The sequence below is a fragment of the Sapajus apella genome, unplaced genomic scaffold, assembly GCF_009761245.1.
Source record: "Sapajus apella isolate SASKATOON/1434 unplaced genomic scaffold, GSC_monkey_1.0 scaffold23, whole genome shotgun sequence".
NCBI classification, from domain to species: domain Eukaryota; kingdom Metazoa; phylum Chordata; class Mammalia; order Primates; family Cebidae; genus Sapajus; species Sapajus apella.
Window position 1 is genome coordinate 4,513,310 of NW_022436963.1, and position 21,775 is coordinate 4,535,084.

Genomic DNA, 21,775 nt, shown 5'->3' on the forward strand with positions numbered 1-21,775 from the left:
CCACAATGAAGTATCATTACACACCAACTAAAATGGCTAAAATAAAAGATGAACAATACCAAGTTTAATAAGCATGGAAATTTGAGTCCTCATACAACACTGGTACAAATGTAAAAATGGTACAGCCACTTTGAAAACCATTTGGCAATTTCTTAAAAAGCTAAACATAGACTTATACAACCCAGCAACTCCACTCTTGGAGAGCAGCAAAAAGAAATGAAAACAGCCACACAAAGACTTTAACACAAGTGTTCATTGCTAAGAACTAGAAATAACCCAAAGTCCATCAGCTAGTGAATGGATAAACAAAATACATTTTACCTATAATAACAAGGATGAATCTCAAAAACTTCACACTATATGAAACATGCCAGACACAAAAGACTACATACTGGATGATTCTATTTATGTGAAATTTCTAGAAAAGGCAAAATTGCACAGAAAATACATCAGTGGTTTCCCAGAATCAGGATGCATTGCCTGTAAATGACCACATTTTGGGGGTGATAAAATGTTCTAAAACTAAATGGTGGTGATGGTTGCATAACTCTATACAATTACTAAAACTCATCGAGCAGGTCATTTACATTATAAAACATGCTTCAATAAAACGTTTTTTAAAAAGAGAGATATCAACACAATGTGTTGGTCATGTGGATTCTATAAACAATACTTTTTAAAATTTACTTTCGTTATTGTAAAACACACATAAAATTTACCATTCTAATCACCTTAAATGTACAATTCTGGCATTAAGTACATTCACAACGTTGTACAGGAAAATTTTTTAAATTATAGCATGTGTAACAATGAGAACTGAGCTCTGCATAGATTTTAGTGTTCATAGGAGAAAAATGTAGATCAATAATAGTATTTTGCTGATGCCTTGGAGAGAGAGTAAAGACTGCGTGCAGCTTCAAGCTGAGCGCCATTCACCATGCCCCCATCGTGGCGGTTCCCAGGGGCTGAAGGGCCCAGCCACAGCTCTCGCTCTTGGAGGGTCCCTCCAGGGTCTCTGCAGTTTCCTACCCCCAGGCTCCCTGCTGTTTCCTACCTAGGGGTGGCTGCAGCCATAGCTAAAAAAGCGCCAGCGCCCACCCACCCGGGCCGAGGGAATGGTTCTGTTCGTGCTACACTATTTCCGCTCTTCGCCATCTTGGCGCTTCAGAAAGAACCCCAAGGAGCTTGTGATCTCCTGGGTCCTGCGGGCATTGTGACCGGGGAGCCAGCCCTGTCCCTCAACCCTGGGGAGCTGGTGCTGCGGGGCAACCTGACTGGTCCACAACGTCTTCAGTTACCACTGCAAGGGCCCGCAGGGCGACGGCTGCGCAGCGCTGCTCGCCTGGCTGTTGATGGCCTGGCGCCGGCGCTGGGAGTCCTCCCTACACATAGAGGCTGTGGCGCTGCCCTGGCGGCCCCATACCACCACGGAGGGAGAATCCAGCTGGCGTGCAAGCTGGGTACTAGACTGGCTCTACTGTGAGCCGCCCTCGGCCCAGCCATCTCCTCTTACCCCTCGTCCTCCACGCGTGAGCCGGGGACGCCCGAGGACGTGCTCTTCACCCAGGTCCTGCGGCGGCGCCTACTGATGGAGGACCTCCAGCACAGAGGCCATCATGGGGATCCAGGTCTTAGCTGATAGCGGCCTGCTCCAATGCCAGGGAAAGCCGGGCCGCGCAAGGACCTCACGGCTGGCTGCTGGGCCAGGGGACGTTCGTGGGGTAAAGGTGGATAAGTAGCTCACCAAGGGCTCCTGGAGCTCCATGTGAAGGAGGCCAAGCGCAGGCCTGCAGGCTGGGAGAGGAACCGCCACCCACCCTCTCCTCTGACCAGGCCTGCGGGGAGGAGCCACCCACGCGCCACAGCTAGTCCTGGCCTGGCCCTGCATTCCTGGGTGGGGCAGGAAGGCTGGATTCTGGGAGAGCTGCTTCCGGGTTGAGCTGAGGGAGTCAAGGAGCTCAGGAAATCGCAGGGGAGGCAAAAAAAGCCTTGGCTGGTGGTCTCGGTATATCTCTCCAGCTTCCAGAGGGCAAGCCCCATCCTGATGCTATGTTCAAGGGCCCTAGAAGACAGGAGTTCGTGTCCTTGCCCCCAACCACTGCTGTGGGTGGCACTGGCCAAAGGTCATGAGGAGAGTGGGCCACATTGAGTGGCCACTTGCCATGACTCCCTGTGGAGAGTGAGCCCCCATGCAGCCTGTGCCATGTTACATTTCCGCCCAGGCAGCAGGGTAGGAGGCACAGTGAGTGGCTGCTCCTCTGCCTCATGGATCCCCCAAGCTCTACACTCCAAGAAGGGAGACCCTATGGCCCACGACATTCAAGCATCTTTAAGTTTTACTCTAATTTTTTTTGGAGTTTTTTGCTTGCTGCTTTAAGTATGCATGACACGTTGGTCTCATTCCTCCCTTTGTAATGTTTTTTTCTCTTAAGTCACTTTTTTTTTTTTTTGGCAATGCCTTTCTCTTTGAAAGCGTGAAAAAAAAACAGTATTTTGCTTACGTTTTAACAACAAAGAGTCCTTAATGTTTGGCATACTAAAATATTTACCAATAAAACCACCTGATATTTGGAATTTTTTTTTAAGTTTTAAAAGTGTGATCACTGTATTGTGATCACACAATTACCTTAGGAAAATGTTTTATTCTTAGAGATGTACACTAAAGTATTAAAAGTACTAGGTCATAATGTCTGCAGTAAACGCTCAAATATTTGAGAAGGAACTATATACATTATGCATGCCTATATATACATATATTACATATATACACATATAAAAGAAAAAGAGAAAGTAACAGTGATTCTAGGTGAAAGACTAAAAGTGAGAATTCAGCAAACACGTACATTAGTACAGGTTTGTTGGAAAGTAATGTGATGACATCTCAAAAATGGAAGAAATGTACAAAAATGAAAACATGCATAATGCAAGCTCTTTAACCCAACATCCCTCCTAGGAATTTATCTTTAAGAAACTCACACAAGACCACAAAGAAAGAAAGTGTATTAATTACAACATTTTAAAAAGTGGTTTAATACTCAAATATTCACCAATAGGTAGTTGGGTAAATAAGCTACTGCAAATGCTTAAAAAGAAAAAAATAATATGAAAGGAAGAAATGAGATGAAACAGCATTGGTTGTGACTTTATTACAGAAACAATCTTTGAATAATGAATATTTGGATGTTCATCTCACTGTTTAGTCTACTTTTATATATGCTTGACATTCTCCCTAACAAGTCAAAAACAAAAAAGAACCACACAAAATTCCAAGTACAAAATTCTTTACAAGTGGTCATAGACCCCCTTTCTTGCCCAAATTAATAACATCAATATGGGAGGTAAGGTTCTATACTACATAAACAAGTACATATAAATATTAAGGTTATTTCGGCCTAGGCAACATAGTGAAACCCTGTCTTAAAAAATGATTTTTAGCTAGCTAGGTGTGGTGGTACACACCTGTAGTCCTAGCTACTAGAGAAGCTGACACAGAAGGACTGCTTGAGTCCAGGAGCTTAAGGTTGCAGTGAGCCATCATCATGTGTCACTTTAGCATGTGCAACAGAGTGAGACTCCAATTCTTCAAAAAAAAGAAAAGGTTCTATCACTCTTCATTTTTCTTAAATCCTCAGGTCATCCCCAAACAGAAGTGTTTTGCTTTCAAGCATCTTGAATCCAGCAGTAAGTAGATGGCAGCTCACACTTACTGTGCCCTCACCAGCAAGCAGCTCTTCATTTCTAATAGAGGAACCACACTGCTCTAGCAAAGGAAAGAAACAAGTATAAAAAAAGCCAGGCACAGTGGCCACACCTGTAATCCCAGCACTTTAGAAGGCCAAAGCAGGATGACCACTCGGGCCCGTAAGTTTGAGACCAGCCTGGGCAACCTAGGAGATCCCATCGCTTAAAAAAAAAAAAAAAAAAAAATTGTAAAAAATTTGCCAGGCATGGTGGCTCATGACTGTGGTCCCAGCTACTTGGAGAGGCTGAGGCTGGAGGATCACCTAAGCCCAGGAGGTCAAGGCTGAAGTGAGCACTGATCCCGTCACTGCACTCCAGCCTGGGCAACAGAGCAAGACTTTCTCTCTCACACACACACATACACATGAATGAATGAATGAATGAATGAATGAATGAATGAATGAATGAAAGAGAAAAACTATTGCCTGTTTTAAACTTTGTGTTCTATGGAGTTGTTCAGCTTTTCCTATTAAAGGTTCAAATATGTACACTACATATTGTGCCATATCTGAATTAAAACAAAAGCAAGAGAGCTTGGAAATCACTCAGCCCAATATCTTGAATTAACAAACAAAACTATCCAGGCCCAAAGTTATTACTTCAAATTATAATAACTTCAGTATTCTGTAGTTAGGAGGTATTCTCCTCAGTCTAATTTGAATAAACGAAGTGCTCATTGAACACCTGCCGCAACGAACTGTAATGAATAATGAGCAAAAATTGGAAGTCTGTCTTGAGGATGCTAACCTCATAGTCCAAGGCCACAGACTACCATCCAAAACCCTAGAGTCACTGGGCTCAAGAGCTCACAAGCTCAACACCTGCTCAGCACCAGCCTGCTTAAACTCAAAGCAGAAATTTTCAAAACAGCCTCCTCTTTCTTTCAACAAGTGATATGCTATTCATTAAATTTCAAAGCAATGAGAGAATATAATGTAAGTTAAAATTAACCAAGACTGATATTATATGAAGATTTCTATTGTTTTTCACCCCTCTCTGGTCTTGGCCAAAGCCATCGGATCACTTGAGGTCAGGAGTTTGAGACCCGCCTGGCCAATGTGGTGAAACCCTGCTACTACTAACAATACAAAAATTAGACAGGTATGGTAGTACATGCTTGTAATCCCAGCTACTTGGGAGGCTAAGGTGGGAGGATCACTTGAACCCAGGAGGCAGAGGTTGCAGTGAGCTGAGATAGTGTCACTGCACTCCAGCCTGAGTGAAAGGGGGGATCTCTTTCTAAAAAAAAAAAAAAAAAAAAAGATAATAGTGTTTAAATTTTCATTCTAGAAACAGGGTTATTCTTTCTATACTTCAATTTTAAAAGTATATGTTATGAATCACAGCCAATACCACAAATTAAAATACATTCTTCACATGACAGAGAATTTAAAATAATGATACAACTAGATATTTAATATTAAGGAATTATTCATTTTACATGTCATAAAGGTATTATGGCTTAAAAAGTCATCATTTTAGAGATACTGAATTATTTATGAAGTGATATAATACTTCAGATTTTCTATAAAACAATGCAATGAGGGAGGCAAAATTGTGAATATACACGACAGCAAAGTGTAGATAAAACAAGTGGGCCACGTGTTCACAATTGTGGGAACCAAATAACAGGATGTTCTGCTTTTCCATATGTTGTTTTTTTTTTTTTTAATAATTTTTTTTTAAGATGGGGTTTCACCATGTTGGTCAGGCTGGTCTTGAACTCCCGACCTCAGGTGATCCACCCACCTTGGCCTCCAAAGTGCTTGGATTACAGGCGTGAGCCACAACGCCCGGCCTCCATATGTTTAAATACCTCCATAATTAAAAAGTAAGCCGGGCCGGGCGTGGTGGCTCAAGCCTGTAATCCCAGCACTTTGGGAGGCCGAGGCAGGTGGATCACGAGGTCAAGAGATCGAGACCATCCTGGTCAACATGGTGAAACCCCGTCTCTACTAAAAATACAAAAAATCAGCTGGGCATGGTGGCGTGTGCCTGTAATCCCAGCTACTCAGGAGGCTGAGGCAGGAGAATTGCCTGAACCCAGGAGGCGGAGGTTGTGGTGAGCCGAGATCGTGCCGTTGCACTCCAGCCTGGGTAACAAGAGCGAAACTCCGTCTCAAAAAAATAAATAAATAAATAATAAAAATAAATAAATAAATAAAAAGTAAGCCATAAAATTATAGTAACAAATCAACATTCTCAAGGCGCATACCACAGAAGCAGTAGCATCATCATTAATTGTTGTAAACACAGAAATTAAAGAGCACATGGTAACTGACAGCACTATATTCATGGATGCTATTACTCTGCTGAAGAAACTGCTGCATTTCAGTCAGTACCATAGGAAAGTTTAAAAAAAGAAAGAAAGAAAAGAAACTGCTGCATTTCAGCAGTATGAGAGGCAATTCTCATGACTAATGTCCAAAAATTACATGACACTACATCCAAAATACGTTTTGTATCTTAGAAATCTTTGAGAAACCAACAATACTTAACAAGTACGGAATGACTATAAAATCATCACCATTAGCTGGATATTTCCAATTCCTAACAATTCTTTTCCTCAACAACCTACTCCCCTTCGACAATGAGTGCTGAAGCTAGAATGGTAAGGGAGAAAAAATGGTCACTGGAAATTCATCTTTTAAAGTTATAGATATGAGGTTTTAACTCAAAAAGGAATTTCATCAATTATTAGATCATATTCATGGTACTCAGGAACATTTCTATCTTTCTTCTTTAAAGAATTGCATTTAATGACCTAGGTGGCTTTATTCTGATTTTCACTTTTAATTACGGTAGATAACCAAATGGTAGATTTCTGAAATTTTGAGACACAACTTCTTGTGTACAAAGAGAAATGCAGAGTTCTCCATCTTAAGCCCCTGATGCCTTCAGGAGCACTATCATTCACCTGTAACATGGGACCTCCATGCTGATGCCAGCCAACACACACATCTGCTGAGTGAAGCAGCCATCCCTGGAACCAGAAGGGATGACAAGGGAACACAACTGTCTCAAGTTAGAGGCTTCCTTCTTGTCAATACTATATTCACAATATAAAGGTGTATATATTCTGCTCAGAGGAGAAACAAGTTAGATCAGATAAGCTGTAACTTTTCACAAAATGCACAATTGTTATGAAGTTTAATAACGCTTTTCTTCCAGTGTAAATGCAGTTTGTCTATTGCTTTGTAGTTTTGGAAAATCAGGAGTTCTTTTTAAATTCTGGGGAGTTGGTCTGAATGCAGTCAGGTCACTTTTCTTATCAACCAGCAAAAACTTATTCAAGACTACATAAAAATGGGAAATATAAACACATGTTACATAGAGTCCCTACACTTTGAGAGTATGTCATGCCAGTTGGAAAAACCTAATAGCAACTTAAGATGACAAATGACTACCAAATGCTCTGAATATACTGTACACACGATGTGAGTAAAGTGAAGGGGGGTTTAAGCCATGTGGCTTTTTTGTTTAAGAGACAGGGTCTCATGCTGTCACCCAGGCTGAAGTGCAGTGGTACAATCATAGCTCACAACAGCCTTAAACTCCTGGGCCCAAATGATCCTTCTACCTTATCTTCCCAAATAGCTAGGACTACAGATGCATGCCAGCACACCCCGCTAACTGTTTTTGTAGAAACAGGGTTGGGTCTTACTATGCTGCCCAGCCTGGTCTCAAACTCCCCGCCTCAAATGATCCTCCCACCTTGGCCTTCCAAAGTGTTGTGATTACAGGGAGGAGCCATGACCCCCGGCTGGGATTTAAATTTGAAACAGAGTGGGGGAAGAGAATTCGAGGCAGGATAAAAGTAAAAGAATACAGGCCGGGCGCGGTGGCTCAAGCCTGTAATCCCAGCACTTTGGGAGGCCGAGGCGGGTGGATCACGAGGTCAAGAGATCAAGACCATCCTGGTCAACATGGTGAAACCCCGTCTCTACTAAAACTACAAAAAATTAGCTGGGCATGGTGGCGCGTGCCTGTAATCCCAGCTACTCAGGAGGCTGAGGCAGGAGAATTGCCTGAACCCAGGACGAGGAGGTTGCGGTGAGCCGAGATCGCGCCATTGCACTCCAGCCTGGGTAACAAGAGCGAAACTCCGCCTCAAAAAAAAAGAATACAGATGAGAACACACAATATGTGTTTCCGGCACAGTGACTAGACCAATTTGGCTGGGGTATTTTTTTCTCCTTTGTGTCATCTTTATTTTTCTACCTGGGATGTAAACAATGTGAACCTGGGTCAGAAAAATCAGCGGCACACAAACACTTCAGTCAATTGTAAGTCAGAGGGAGGGAGAACATGCAGGAAGCAGGAGAGGGTAGCAATTCCAGACCAGCCTCTGAAAGAGCTTGTGGTCCAAGCCTGCAACCAGAGGGCACTCTCGGCAGGGCAGGCAGGACTGTGCAGCGCAGGCCCTTGGGAGGAGGGACGAGAAGGAGCAGTCACAGTAGATGTTGTGGCTAAGCTCCAACAAGTTTATTGGACTCTGCCTTCATGCTGCTGCCTGAAGAAATTGATTAGCCCACTGGCGGAAGCATAGTGAGAGATCACTTCAAGGCAAGTAACCAGAGATTGGAAAGCTAGATTGGGGTTAGCCTGGAGGCCTTATATATCAAGAGTTTGAACTTGAGACTGAAGGCTTCTGAATGGGATTAAAATGACAGCAGTGTACATATAGAGATGAGAGAGTGATGTGCAGGAGGGAGTGGGGTGGAAGAGCCTGGAGGTTAGCTCTCAGGGGTTGTTTACTTTAGCAATCATAAAAAGAGTCCAGACACCACAAGATGGAGTGATGAGAAAAATATACAGTAGGTCCTCCACATCCACAGGTTCAACAAACAGTGGATCAAAAATATTTAGGGAAAAAAACCAATACATATGCATCTATTTGCCAGACCTGAAGCAGTTATTATATTATCTGTTGCTAAGGTTTCCACTATAGATTCAAGAAAAACATGTCTTTGTGCTTTCTGTCTCATTGTGGCAACTGAAACTGAATAAAGGAATATAGGGAAAAACAATCAAAAACAAAACAATACGTTAAATAAAAAATAGTGTAGCAACTATTTACATAGTATTTACATTATATTCAGTACTGTAAGTAATCCAGAGATGATTTAAAGTATACAGGAGGATGTGTGTAAGTTATATCCAAGTATTACACAATTTTATATAAGGGACTTGAGCATCTATGAATTTTGGATATGGAGGAGTCCTGGAACCAATCCCCTGCAAACACCAAGAGAAGACTGTACTTCATTTATGTAGCCTTCTACAGTTTACAAAGGACTTTTGCTCATATAATCTCATTTTACCCTCAGAACAATTTGTAAAGTAGGATATTTGCTATATTTCACAAGTGAGGAATTGCTGCTCAGGGCAGTTCCTTTTATGACCAACATTCCATGTTTCATTTTATGGCTTTCTCTCTTAGCCAGCAGACTGTAAGCTCCATGAGGGTATGCAGGGACCACACTGATTCTGTTTGCCTTTATAGCCCTGGCTGCCTCATGAAGAGCCACAGTCCCTGACCCCAGTAGACAGAGGCTCACTAAATACGTGACAGATGGGTGAGGAGCACATCCCCGCTCCCACTCTTGTTTCAATGATACTGAAATGCTTTTTCAATCAAAAGCGTTTGGGGGCTTTTTGTGTCTGTTTTCAGTGATTGTTCTGACAATGAAAAGGCTTTGACAATTTTAATACCTCTACTTAGCACTTCCTAAACAAGACTCATTTCCCCCACTAGGCAGGAAAAAGGAAAAATATCAAAAAGGAATATCGGGCTGCCTGCCACCTTCATAGTTCTATCAAAGTCACTCTAAGTGATATATTAGACTAAGGACCAAAAAGGGTCAGTATTTGCTAATTATTTTTTCAAACATGTTCTATTTCTTTGCAGAATGGAATGTATGTTATGTTGAGACAAATAACCACACATATGAATACCTACAGTCCCAGAGTTGAGAAATTCTGGCCTAGACCACTTGTGCCAGAAAACAAGAAAATGCTCCATGGAGACATGTCAAAAGGACAAAGAAGCAGCTTGACGGGGCTCCCACTGGCCAAATTTGAGACAATTTAAGCAGCAAAACAAAAAATAAAAGATTGTATAGCTCCTTGATTAAAATAAAAAACATGAGTTCATATTAATATAAATTAATAAATCGATAAATTGAAAATGTGATGAAGAATGAGATAGTTACATAGTTTGGAATACTTATCCATAAAATACCAATTAACTACGAATGGAAGAATAATTTAGCAGTGGAAAAATGCAAAAAATTGAAATTATATGTCACCTATTAGGAGGCAGTAAGACATAGCATTATTTCTGCGATATTCCTGCCAAAGACATGCAACCTGAGTTTAATCACGAGAAAACATCAGACAAACCCAAACTGAGGGACAGGCTACAAAATAACTGGCTTAAAATTTCCAATCCATCAAGACCATGAAAGTCAAAAGAAGGCCGAGAAAGACTTGACAACTAAATGCGAAGCAGGTAAATCTGAACTAAATCCTTTTGCTTGTCCAAAAAAAGAAAAAAAAAAGGCAGTGGGAAAGGGGGCTGGGGGAACTTTATCGGGATTATTGGTCAAACTTGAATGGGGTCTGACGAGTATTTGATGGTAATATAATGTGTCAATGTCAATTTTCTGCTTTTGATGATTATGTTGTACTCATATAGAAGAATGTCCTTACCATTGGAAATACACACACTAGGGTAATCCCAGAGTGATGGGGCATCAGGTGGACAACTTATTGCCAAAGGTTCTAGAGAAGAAAATAGAAGTTTTCTCTACTGCACTTGTAACTCTTCTGTTTTTTGCTGTTTCAAAAGTTTTCAAAAAATATTTTTAATGGTTAGTATCTCTCCATAATGAAAGCAATGAATACAATCTTAATACAAATACACACATTCTTTCCAACAAGAATATTCTCTTTATAAAGGTACTAAATAAGTCTTCCAATTGGTCACTGGGGAAGCAGTGTAAGATAGTGCTGCATAACAAAAAAGAAAATCCAGGCTTTACATATAGTAACATTGACTTCAAACTCCAGTTCATCACATACGAATTTCATGACCCCAGGAAGATTTTTTTTTATTTAACCCTACTGGGTCTTGATATCCTACTCTGTAAAGTGAGAATACAAACTGGGCATGGTGGCTCATGCCTGTAATTCCAACTACTTGGGAGGCTTGAGGTGGGAGGATTATTTGAGCCCAGGAGTTTGAGATCAGCCTGGGCAATATAACAAGACCCTGTCTCTATAAAAAGGAAGAAAATTAAAAAAGAAAAAACAAGAAGCGAGAATACCACTTTCTGGCCAGGCACAGCAGCTCACGCCTGTAATCCTGGAACTTTGGGAGGCAGAGATGGGCAGATCACTTGAGGTCAGGAGCTCGACGCCAGCCTGGCCAACACAGTGAAACCCCTTCTCTACTAAAAATACAAAAATTAGCCAGGTGCGTGGTGGCACACTCCTGTAATCCCAGCTACTCAGGAGGCTGAGGCAGGAGAATCGCTTGAACCCAGGAGGCGGAGGATGCAGTGAGACAAGATCATGCCACTGCACTCCAGAGACTCTATCTCAAAAAAAAAAGAGAAAAGAAAAAAAGAAAGAATTTCTCATTTTGAACAACAAAAATTGTTAATCTGCTGAGAATATAGGAGAATACAGGGGCAGGAAGAAATCTGGTGCTAGATAATATAATCCCCTACTTTCAGTAAGTTTGGGTTTTAAACATGTGAATCACTTATTCATTCAACAAATATATACAGTTGACCGTTGAACAACACAGGTATTAGGATTACCAACTGCCCTCCCTGGAAGAAATATGCATATAACTTTTGACTCCCCAAAACTTAATTACTAATAGCCTACAGCTGACCAGAAGCCTTACTAATAATATAAACATGGATTAACACTTTTCGTATATGTATTATACACTGTATTCTTACAATAAAATAAGCTAAAGAAAATATTAGGAAAATTATAAGGAAGAGAAAATATATTTACTATTCAAACAGTGGAATGGATTATCATAAAGGTTTTCATCCTCATGGCCTTCATCCTGAGTAGGCTGAGAAGGAAGAAGACGGATTAGTCTTGCTGTCTCAGGGGTGGCGCAGACACATAAAGTGGACCCCTGTGATTTGACCTGTGTTGTTCAAGGTCAACTATACTTGGTTTCTATACTCCACTATGTAGCAGCTACAGAGACTTAAAACATGATCCCTTTGCCTCAAGCCAATAGGAAAGGAGCTAAAAACAAGCAACCACAATGAAAAGGAAGAATGAAAAGGAAGTAGTAAAGGAGAAAGAAAAAAGAAACTCAAATAAAGTCTCTCATTCTCAACAAACAAGCAAGTGAAACACGGTTGGGTAAAGGGAGAACAACCAGAAAGCTATTCCAGCTCTTCATTGCTCCTACTACAAGAAGTGCAAAGGGGTGTAGTGCTGGAAGCCTGAGCTACCTATCCCAGGGGAGGACAAAGGGAGACAAAGGCATCAAGAGGGAGCAGCTGGGCAGTGACAGAACAGGACTGCCAGGCCAGGGGAAAGTAGCTCATGGGTCCTGATTGAACCTTCTGTGGGGCTGGTAAGCCCTTTCTAGTCCAGAGATGCTTTTGGGAGGGGAAAGTGAATGGCAGAAAGAATATTGTAACAGCTGGGCACAGTGGCTCATGTCTGTAATCCCAGCACTTTGGGAGGCTGAGGCGGGTGGATCACGAAGTCAAGAGATCAAGACCATCTTGGCCAAAATGGCGAAACCCCGTCTCTACTAAAAATACAAAAATTAGCTGGGTATGGTGGCGTGTGCCTGTAGTCCCAGCTACTCGGGAGGCTGAGGCAGGAGAGTTCCTTGAACCCAGGAGGTGAAGGCTGCAGTGAGCTGAAATTGCGCCACTGCACTCCAGCCTGGTGCCTGGCGACGGAGCAAGACTCTGTCTCAAAAAAAAAAAAAAAAAAAATTATACAAGAAATTTTCTTAACATTCTTTACACAATATAGATGGGGAAAATGCATAAAGGGGTAAGTGTGAAGCCATGTTTCAAAGTAAGATGACATTCACAGTGTGTTTGTCTGTAATGACATGTTATTTATAGCACAGTATTTATTTTACAGTAGCTGACTGAGAAAGTGACAAACATCTCTGTATATATAGAACTTATAAAACATGTTTAAATAAGGTAATTTGCCCAAAGCTTCTCCACTGAATTTTAATTCCACAATTATTTGTTATACCATATCAACAAAAATGACACCAAATAAAAGACCATCCCAGGAAAAGGCCAATAAGCTTATAAACATCTATTTGATGTCTGTATCTTCAGAACTGTCTTCCAGTCAGTATTTACCAACAAGGTTTAAAAACCAGCATGTTTACAATGCTTCTTTACCAGCCTGCTAGCAGCTTGCCTCCATCTACTACTAAGTACCTCCTTTGTTCTTGGCACTAGCCGGGGGGATGATGGGGGAGCCCAATACAAAGCTCAGTCTTGCCCTAAAGAATTTTACAGTTACAGATAGAATCACTAGGGAAATTTCTGAAATACACGGCTTTTCAAAATTAGCTGCACAAAAGGAAGAGTTCACGGTGGGTCAAAATAGCTGCAAACAGCTTTACCAAAAGAAAGGCATGAATTTCATCTTCAAGGACAAACAGAACCTTGGAAAGATAGAGGAAAGGGTGGAAGGCATTCCCCACAGGCCAAGTAGCACGCAAAAGGTACCAAGGCTGGCAAGAGGCTGGCACTAGCTCAGCAAGGGGCAGGATGGAAGGCATGCTCGTGTGTAAGGTGGCAGGAGGGATCAGTCTGCTGGTACAGATAACAAGGCCACACAGAAAAGGGCACATAATACATAAAAGTTCTATAGTAAACAAACGGCACAAAATGGGAAAGACTTGAGGAGTGCTACATATTATACTCAATTAAAGGGCAGTTAGGACCAGAGGCAGACCAGCAGGAGGGTGTTAGAGTGGCGCAGGGATCAAAGGCTGTGAGCTTAGAGCAGAGAAGCAGCCATCAGAATGGTGAAGGACTGAGCCTAAGAGACATTTCAAAGTAGGAAATGAGAGAAAAATAAAAAAATGACTCCAAATTCTAGCATGTGAAAAGGAAAATAAATACTGGTGCCACTGATAATACTGGGATAGTAGTTAAGAAGAACTGAGGTTTGGGAGTGGGGGAAGTGTAAAAGACTGGTGCATTCATCATGACTAGTGAACACTGGGGTGATTAGAGTAGGCCACCCAGGTGAAGAAGTCCTGGAATCAGCTGCGAACCAGGCTGCTGTCAGATGACAGTGTAAGAAAGGTTGAATTGTTGGTTTACAAGTCAACCAGCATGCTGCAGGTGGCTACTAATCAGAAAAACTCACGGAGAAATGAACAGAGAATGAAGGAGCGACCACAAAAAAGAGAGAAAGGAACTAACACTTTTTAAGCATCTTTGTGCCAGCCACTACATGAGCCACTTTGTATAAATTAAATAGAGAAAAAAATTGAGAGGTAGGGAACCTAGAAAGCTTCCTCTCACAAAGAGGAGTACACCAATGACAAAGCCAAACACGAAAGGAAATTCAAGAGAATAAAGACTGAGAAAAGAAAGGACACTGGACTTGCCACTGCAAAGGTCACTGGCACCCTCTAGGAGAGATTTCCAGTTGTGTGGTGGAAGTCAAGGCTATGATGTGGGTGGCTGAGAAGAGAAGGATAGATACAAACTGAAGGCAGTGAATAAGAAGTAGGCAGTTAGGTAGCTGGGCAGCAAATGAACAAGGTTCAGTGGCTGCTAAAAAGGAAAGAAGTGCCTTGCAGTAGTTAGTCCTCCTAATTCATTGCTTATTTTAGTAATAGAAAAACACTGAGCAACAAACCCAAAAGTCAAAGGTTAGGGCCTACATATCATATGATTCAAGGTAATGCAATTATGGGAAAATGGAAGACATGCTTTAGCTTTTGCAGGCTCAGTTTCCATCACCAGCAAATCTAGTTCAGCTATAAATATAACAAATTAACATACACTGATTGGAGCATATTCCACCTGCTTTATAGGTGAAAAGCTAACATCTCTCAAAACTGAAGGCTAACGAGACTAATAACAAAAATACAAAAAAAAAACCATAAAAATTATAAATATTTTATACTACCTTTCCCAAATTGTAAACCATATTTTGAAAAATACAGTATCTAAAAGACAATCACAATCATCTGAAAATCTGCTATAGGAATTGTGGAGCTACTGGATTTGATTACACTGTTGGCAAAAACACTTGCTGCTTCAATGGAAAATATTTTCATCAATATTTCCAGTGATGAGCCCTAACTGGAGATAATACAATTCATTCATGAAACTTGCTAAGTTACAATTTATGCACTAGTTTATACTCAAAATGGTAAGGGTAATCATTCTTCAATCCTTCACCTAAAGAGTAAACTCTTCTAAAGGGACAGTAAAGAACAGGTAAACCTAGAATTGGCAAAAGAATATGACATCTTTTTTTTTTTAATTCTTTTTTTTAAAAGATGGGGTTTCACCATGATCGCCAGGCTGGTCTTGAACTCCTGATCTCAGGTGATCCACCCACCTCGGCCTCCCAAAGTGCTAGGATTACAGGTGTGAGCCACCACATCCAGCTAAGAATATGACATCTTGAGTATAACTCTTAGTGGTACTGTATCACTAAGTTGTTCAAAACAGACCAGAGGTAGTTTTCTGCTAAATTCACTTTTCTATCCACTACTAGCTGGAATCAATTTTTTTCACATGATTTTATTACTATGTTTGCTCTGGCCAAAATGCTCTCATCAATTTGTTACTATCAGATAACAATCCATTAATAGTAATTTTAATTACTTCAAGAAGGAACACAGTTTATTTATAAAGAATCCTTTTTTTTTTTTTTTTTTTGAGACAAAGTCTCACTCTGTTACCAAGGCTGGAGTGCAATGGCACAATATTGGCTCACTGCAACCTCCGCCTCCTGGGTTCAAGCAATTCTCCTGTCTCAGCCTCCCAAGAAGCTAGGATTATGGGTACCTGCCACCACACCCAGCTAATTTTTGTATTTTAAGTAGAGACAGGGTTTCACCATGTTGGTCAGGCTGGTCTCAAACTCCTGACCCCAGGTGATCCGCCACCTCAGCCTCCACAAGTGCTGGGATTACAAGCATGAGCCACCGCTCCTGGCCAAGAATCATTTTCTTTCAATAAACTGCCTTGCAGTCAGGGAGGAAGAGAGCTGACACTCAAGTGCTCACTACAGTAGGCACAATGTGATATGATACCTCTTTCATCCCACCACCATTTAAAATATTCCCATTTTAAAGGTCAGGAAATGGGAGACTCAAAGAAGTTACTTAACTTGTCCAATATCACACAACTAGTAAATGACAGCCAAATCCATAACCTAAGTTCTTTTACTAACATACCGAGCTGCCTGCTATTCAAAAATCTATTCAAAAATAAAATCTTTACACGTAACACTTTTCCTAAAATGGATTTCCTCATCTTCTATCATTTCTTCTTAGACAGTTCACTGAATGTCCTAAAACCTCAATTCAGGAAAGAATTGAAACCACTTCTTAGAAAGTTTTTAGGCCAGGCACAGTGGCTCATGCCTCTAATGCCAGCACTTTGGGAGGCTGAGGCAGAGGCAGGGGAATTGCTTAAGGCCAGGAGGTCAAGTTTGCAGTGAGCCGTGATCACACCACTGCCCTCCAGCCTGGGTGACAGAGTGAGATCCTGTATTAAAAAAAATATTTTTTTTAGAACCACCATGCAGTGAATCAACTGACAACAAGAAACATAACTGATAGCCGTTACTGATAACAGATCTTTGTAAAAAGCTCTGGGGACCAACAGCAGTACATCTAGTATACCTTATAAACTATACAGCTATTTTTACAATATTCTTTATTTTTGCAACACAAAATCAGGTGTCACAGTCCCTGACAGGGGTGAGTCCTAGGCTCTCTTGGGACTAGACTCTAAAGGACAGGCCCTCAGTGTATGATGGTGTCAGTGAATGAATAAAGACACAGCATAAATGTTAATACAGCAGAGATAAATTATAAAGCTGGAGGACCCCCCAAAATGAAAGCATAAAGCAACCCACTTCAACAAATGTCATTTAAAAAGCCAGAATCATGTTTGAGTTATATAAAAAGTAACAGGGCTCGGAGTAGTGGTTCACACCTGTAATCCCAGCACTTTGGGAGGTTGAGGCAGGCAGATGGTTTAAGCCCAGGAATAGCAGACCAGCCTGGACAAAATGGTGAAATCTCGTCTATGCAAAACATTAGCTAGGCATGGTGGCGTATACCTGTAGTCCCAGCTACTCAGGAGCCTGAGTGGAAGGATCACTTGAACCCAGGAGACAGAGGTTGCAGTGAGCCAAGATCACAACACTGTACTCCAGCCTGGGCGACAGGTGAGAGAGATCCTGTCCAAAGGAAAAAACAAAAACAAAAACAAAAAACACCTTACTGTATTCTAATTTGCAACAGCCCAGTTAAAACTATAAAAATGTTTATCATAAGAAAAAATAGAGAATACCAAGTGCTGTCAAGAATGTGGAGAAACCAGAATGGAAAATGGTACAGGCAATTTGAAAAAGTTTGGCAGTTCTTCAAAAAGTTAAACACAGAGTTACCATAAGACCCAGCAATTCCACTCCTAGGTATAGGCCCAAGGGAAATGAAAACAAATGTCCACACAAAAACTTGTATAGAAATGTTCACAGCAGCATTACTGACAACAGCCAAAATGTGGAAATAACCCAAATGTTCATCAACTGATGAGTAAATAAAATGTGATATAGCCATGTGGTAGACTATTATCTGGTAATAAAAAGAAATGAAATACTGATACTGGATGAACTTCAAAAACTGTATGCTAAATTAATGCCAGGCCCAAAAGACCACATATTATATGATATCATTTACACAAAATGTCCAGCATAGGCAAATCTAGAGAGACAGAAATTAGTGGTTGCCTTAGGCTGAAGAAGCAGGGAACGGGCATAACTGCTATGGTTACAAGGTTTCTTTTCTGGAATAATGAAAATGTTCTAAAATTAGATTATCGTGATGGTTCCACTACCCTATAAATACACTGAAAACCAATGAATTGTATACTTTAGGTGAGGTTTTATCCTCTTATTTTTTAAATGAAACTATCATAAAAATAAGAAAAAGCTTATAATTGCTTCTCATTTTTCTTCTTTAGACAGCAAGGCATGCAGTAGAGAAGACTTATTTCATCAAGAACAATATACTATAGTTGTTTTTCTTTGATTTAGAATACTGACTTTATGGCACCCTACTTTTAGCAGTAAAAGAAAATAAAGTTGGGAATTTCTAACATTTAGAACAGTCATTAATAAAGGACAAAGTAAAAAAAAAAAAAAATTAGAACTTTAAGCTCACATCTCTAACTCCAAAGCTGAATGAATTTACTTATTCCAGCTCGGCACACCAGACACTACTATCCTCTGACCTCTAATAACACTTACCATCATAGCCTTGATCATGGATTGTAGTGCAAACCTTCAGGGATTGCTACAAGCCAAAGACATGTCAATCTAGCTGAGGTCAGGGTAAATATTATAGTGTATATCCAACTTTCAAAGCATACAATTAATGTACAACCTTCTCAAGGTGGTTGTATCAACACACATCCCATGAGCATGGCTCTACGTACTCAGTGACAGTGGGTTTTTTAATTCCTGCAACTCCAGTGTGTAATGACACACCCCTGTGTTTTAATTTATATCTCCCAATTAAAGTGAGACTGAATGCCTTTTCTTATGTTTACTGACCCCTGGGTTCCCTCTTTGAGAAGTGCCTTCTCAAGTCATTTTCCTACTGGGCTGTCTTCCTTATTTATTGATTTGAAGGAACGCTTCACATATTCTGACAGTTCTGTGTGATTATTCTCCCAGTCCATTGGTCATTTTTTTACTCTTTATGGTATCTGTTGATAATGGTTTTAATTTTAATGTAGTCATATTTATCAAACCTTTCCTTAAAGTTAGTGCTTTTTGCCTCTTGTTTTTAAGAAATTCTTCCCCATTCTGAAGTCACAAAGATCTTCTCTTAACAGTTTTGCTTTCACATTGGAAATTTCTATTTTGATTCATATTGGAAAGATCCAATTTCTTTTTATTTTTCCCATCTGTAAAACTGATTATTGTTAACTAGATTTGTCTGCAGTGTCTAGACTTATAACCACTAAGCAAAATAGGAACAAATGAGATCCTCCTTTTGTTGAAGACATACTATGCTACTATGCTGAGTACTTTATATACCGTATACAAATATACAGTAATTCTGCAAAGTACATTATTACTAATCCAACCTTTCAGAAAATGAAACTAAGGGTAAGAAACATGTCCAAGCTTTTAGAAGATAAAGATGGGATCCATGCCTGTCTAATCTAGTGCCCATAATATTTCTACACACCACACTATTTTAGGTAAGAATGTAATCTCTGGATAAAAAAGGAAATATTTTCCTTGTAAGGATGTTGCAGTCACTTTACTCTCCAGGTCCACTCATAACAGTGACACTTACTTTTATTTTACAGTTCTTTTATTAATTTACTCAACAGCTATTTCTTGGGTTCCTATTACCTGCCAGGCACTGTTCCAGGTTCCAGGGATGAAGTAGTGAGCAAAACAAATTCCCTACCCTCTTGGGGGTTTATAGTCTAACCAGACCAGAAGTACTCTTCCATATCTATTCTACGTGAAATATCACACAGTTAGTAAAGGAAATCTTCCTCCAACAGCAGAGTGACAGGACTGCAACATGAAACAAGAAGAATTTAAAGAACAAAAAGGAACTTAAAGAGCAACTTGGAGAAATACCAGTATTCATATGAAAGAACCCCAGGAAACACAGCATCCCATGCCTCTTCCCTTCTCCTGCAGCTTATACCTTCACTCTTAAAAAAACCAGTAACTGCCTTAACAAAATCAGCATGACTTGCAAACATCTATATATACCTTGCGCTGTTTCTAAACTCTTTTCCTTCTCTACTTAAAAAAGATTCTTTTCAGTGTGTGGTAAGTAATAATAAACTGCTTTTTCATTTCTTTAATACAAATTTGAAGTCTATGCATACTTAGAAAATTGAAGAATGGGCCAGGCCTGGTGGCTGAAGCCTGTAATCCCAGCACTTTGGGAGGCCAAGGAGGGCAGATCACGAGGTCAGGAGATTGAGACCAGCCTGATCAACATGGTGAAACCCTGTCTCTACTAAAAATACAAAAACTTAGCCAGGTGTGGTGGCATATGCCTGTAGTCCCACCTACTTGAGAGGCTGAGGCAGGAGAATCTCTTGAACCTGGGAGGTAGAAGTTGCAGTGAGCTGAGATTGAGCCACGGCACTCCACCTGGGCGACAGAGTGACTTTATCTTAAAAAACAAGAAAGAAGGCCAGGCGTGGTGGCTCACGCCTGTAATCCAAGCACTTTGGAGGCCAAGGCGGGCGGATCACCTGAGGTCAGGAGTTCAAGACCAGCCTGACCAACATGGTGAAACCCCGTCTTAATAAATAAATAAATAAAATAAAATAAAATAACAAGAAAGAAAGAAAGAAAATTGAAGAATGCAAGAACCAGGCAAGAAAGTTAGTTCTGCAGAACAATGTGAAAGTCAAAAGCTTCCTTTATTTTCCCACCACCTGCTTGGATCTGCTTTCATCCTTCAGAAAAGGAAAATCCCATCCCTGAAGCTCTAGACACCACCCTATTCCCCTACTTACTCTATAACCTAAAACCTTCAGTTAAACCTCATTTTCTACACTCCTATCTACCACAACAGTCCCATAAGATCAGCACACAAACAGGCTCTCCTGTCTCTATCTCAACAGTAAAAGAAAACCCCTTCAAGCACTTCTCCATTTCCCTGCTTCCTCCTCACAGCAAGCTGTCTCATCTCAGAGGCTTGCCTACATTGGGCATTTCCTCATTTGCTCCCCATGTGGCTACAGCCTCACCTAATTCACTGGTACTGCTCTTGTCCAAGTCACCAATGACCTTCCTATTGCTAAATCCAATGGTTTGCTCTCTTATCTTACCAGACTCTCCATTCTACACAGTAAAATGCCGCTCCTTAGAGGATTTTCTTCTCTCAGGTACTGTGACACTACTCTCCTGGTTTTCCTTCTTCCTCTTTCTCTTTAGCCAATCCTCAGTCTCTTTTGCTGCCTCCTCCAAAATCACAAGCTCTAAAGCTTGGAATTCCTTAGGGTTTGGTGCTGAGTCTTCTTTTTTTCCCATCCACATTGGAATTCTCTTCCTAGGTGATGTCATGCAAACTTATGGCTATAAATATTATCAATACTCATAGCTATAATCCCAGCACTTTGGGAGGCTGAGATGGAAGGACTGCTTAAGAACAGGAGCTTGAGACCAGCCTGGACAACACAGTGAGACTTTGTTTCCACACAAAAAAATTTTTTTCTAATTAACTGGATGTGGTGGCCTGTATCTGTAGTCCCAGCTACTAGGGAGGTGGGAGGGTCATGTGAGTCTAGGAGGTCAAGAGGGCTACAGTGAGCTATGATTGTACCACTGCACTCCAGCCTAGACAACAGAGCAAGACCTTGTTTTACAAACAAACAAGCAAAAAAAGCATGCGTGTGTGTGTGTAAAATCAATGATTAATAGGACTCACTCACTGAGCTCCAGACTCACATATCCAACTACTCATTTGGAATTTCCACTTTAATGTTACATGGGCAACCAAAACTGAACTCCAATTCTGTTTCCCAACCCAACTCTCCCCAGGTTTCCCCATCCTAATAGTACAACAGGACAAACCTGGTCAAAAACTTAGAAACCACTGTTGATGGCTTCCTCATCCTCAACCTGTCCAAGAGCAAGTCCTATCGAGTTTAGCCACCACATATTTTGAAATCAAACACTTCTATTTTTCACTGTCATCATCCTAGTCCATGCCACCTAGACTACTGCAGCGACCTCCAAACTGTCTCCCTGTCCA

The 21,775-nt window shown here is 40.8% G+C and overlaps 1 protein-coding gene across 7 annotated transcripts in view; it reads right to left on the reverse strand.

Annotated features, from left to right (window-relative positions):
• SFMBT1 (Scm like with four mbt domains 1) overlaps positions 1-21,775 on the reverse strand; it is a 151,465-nt gene that overhangs the window by 100,219 nt on the left and 29,471 nt on the right. The window contains exon 1 of one of the 7 annotated variants that reach the window (XM_032290197.1): positions 6,659-7,293. The exons of the other annotated variants lie outside the window; for them this stretch is intronic. The gene's annotated coding sequence lies outside the window, so the exon portion shown is untranslated. Of the gene's footprint in view, positions 1-6,658; positions 7,294-21,775 lie in introns of those variants that run through there. 7 annotated transcript variants of the gene reach the window in all.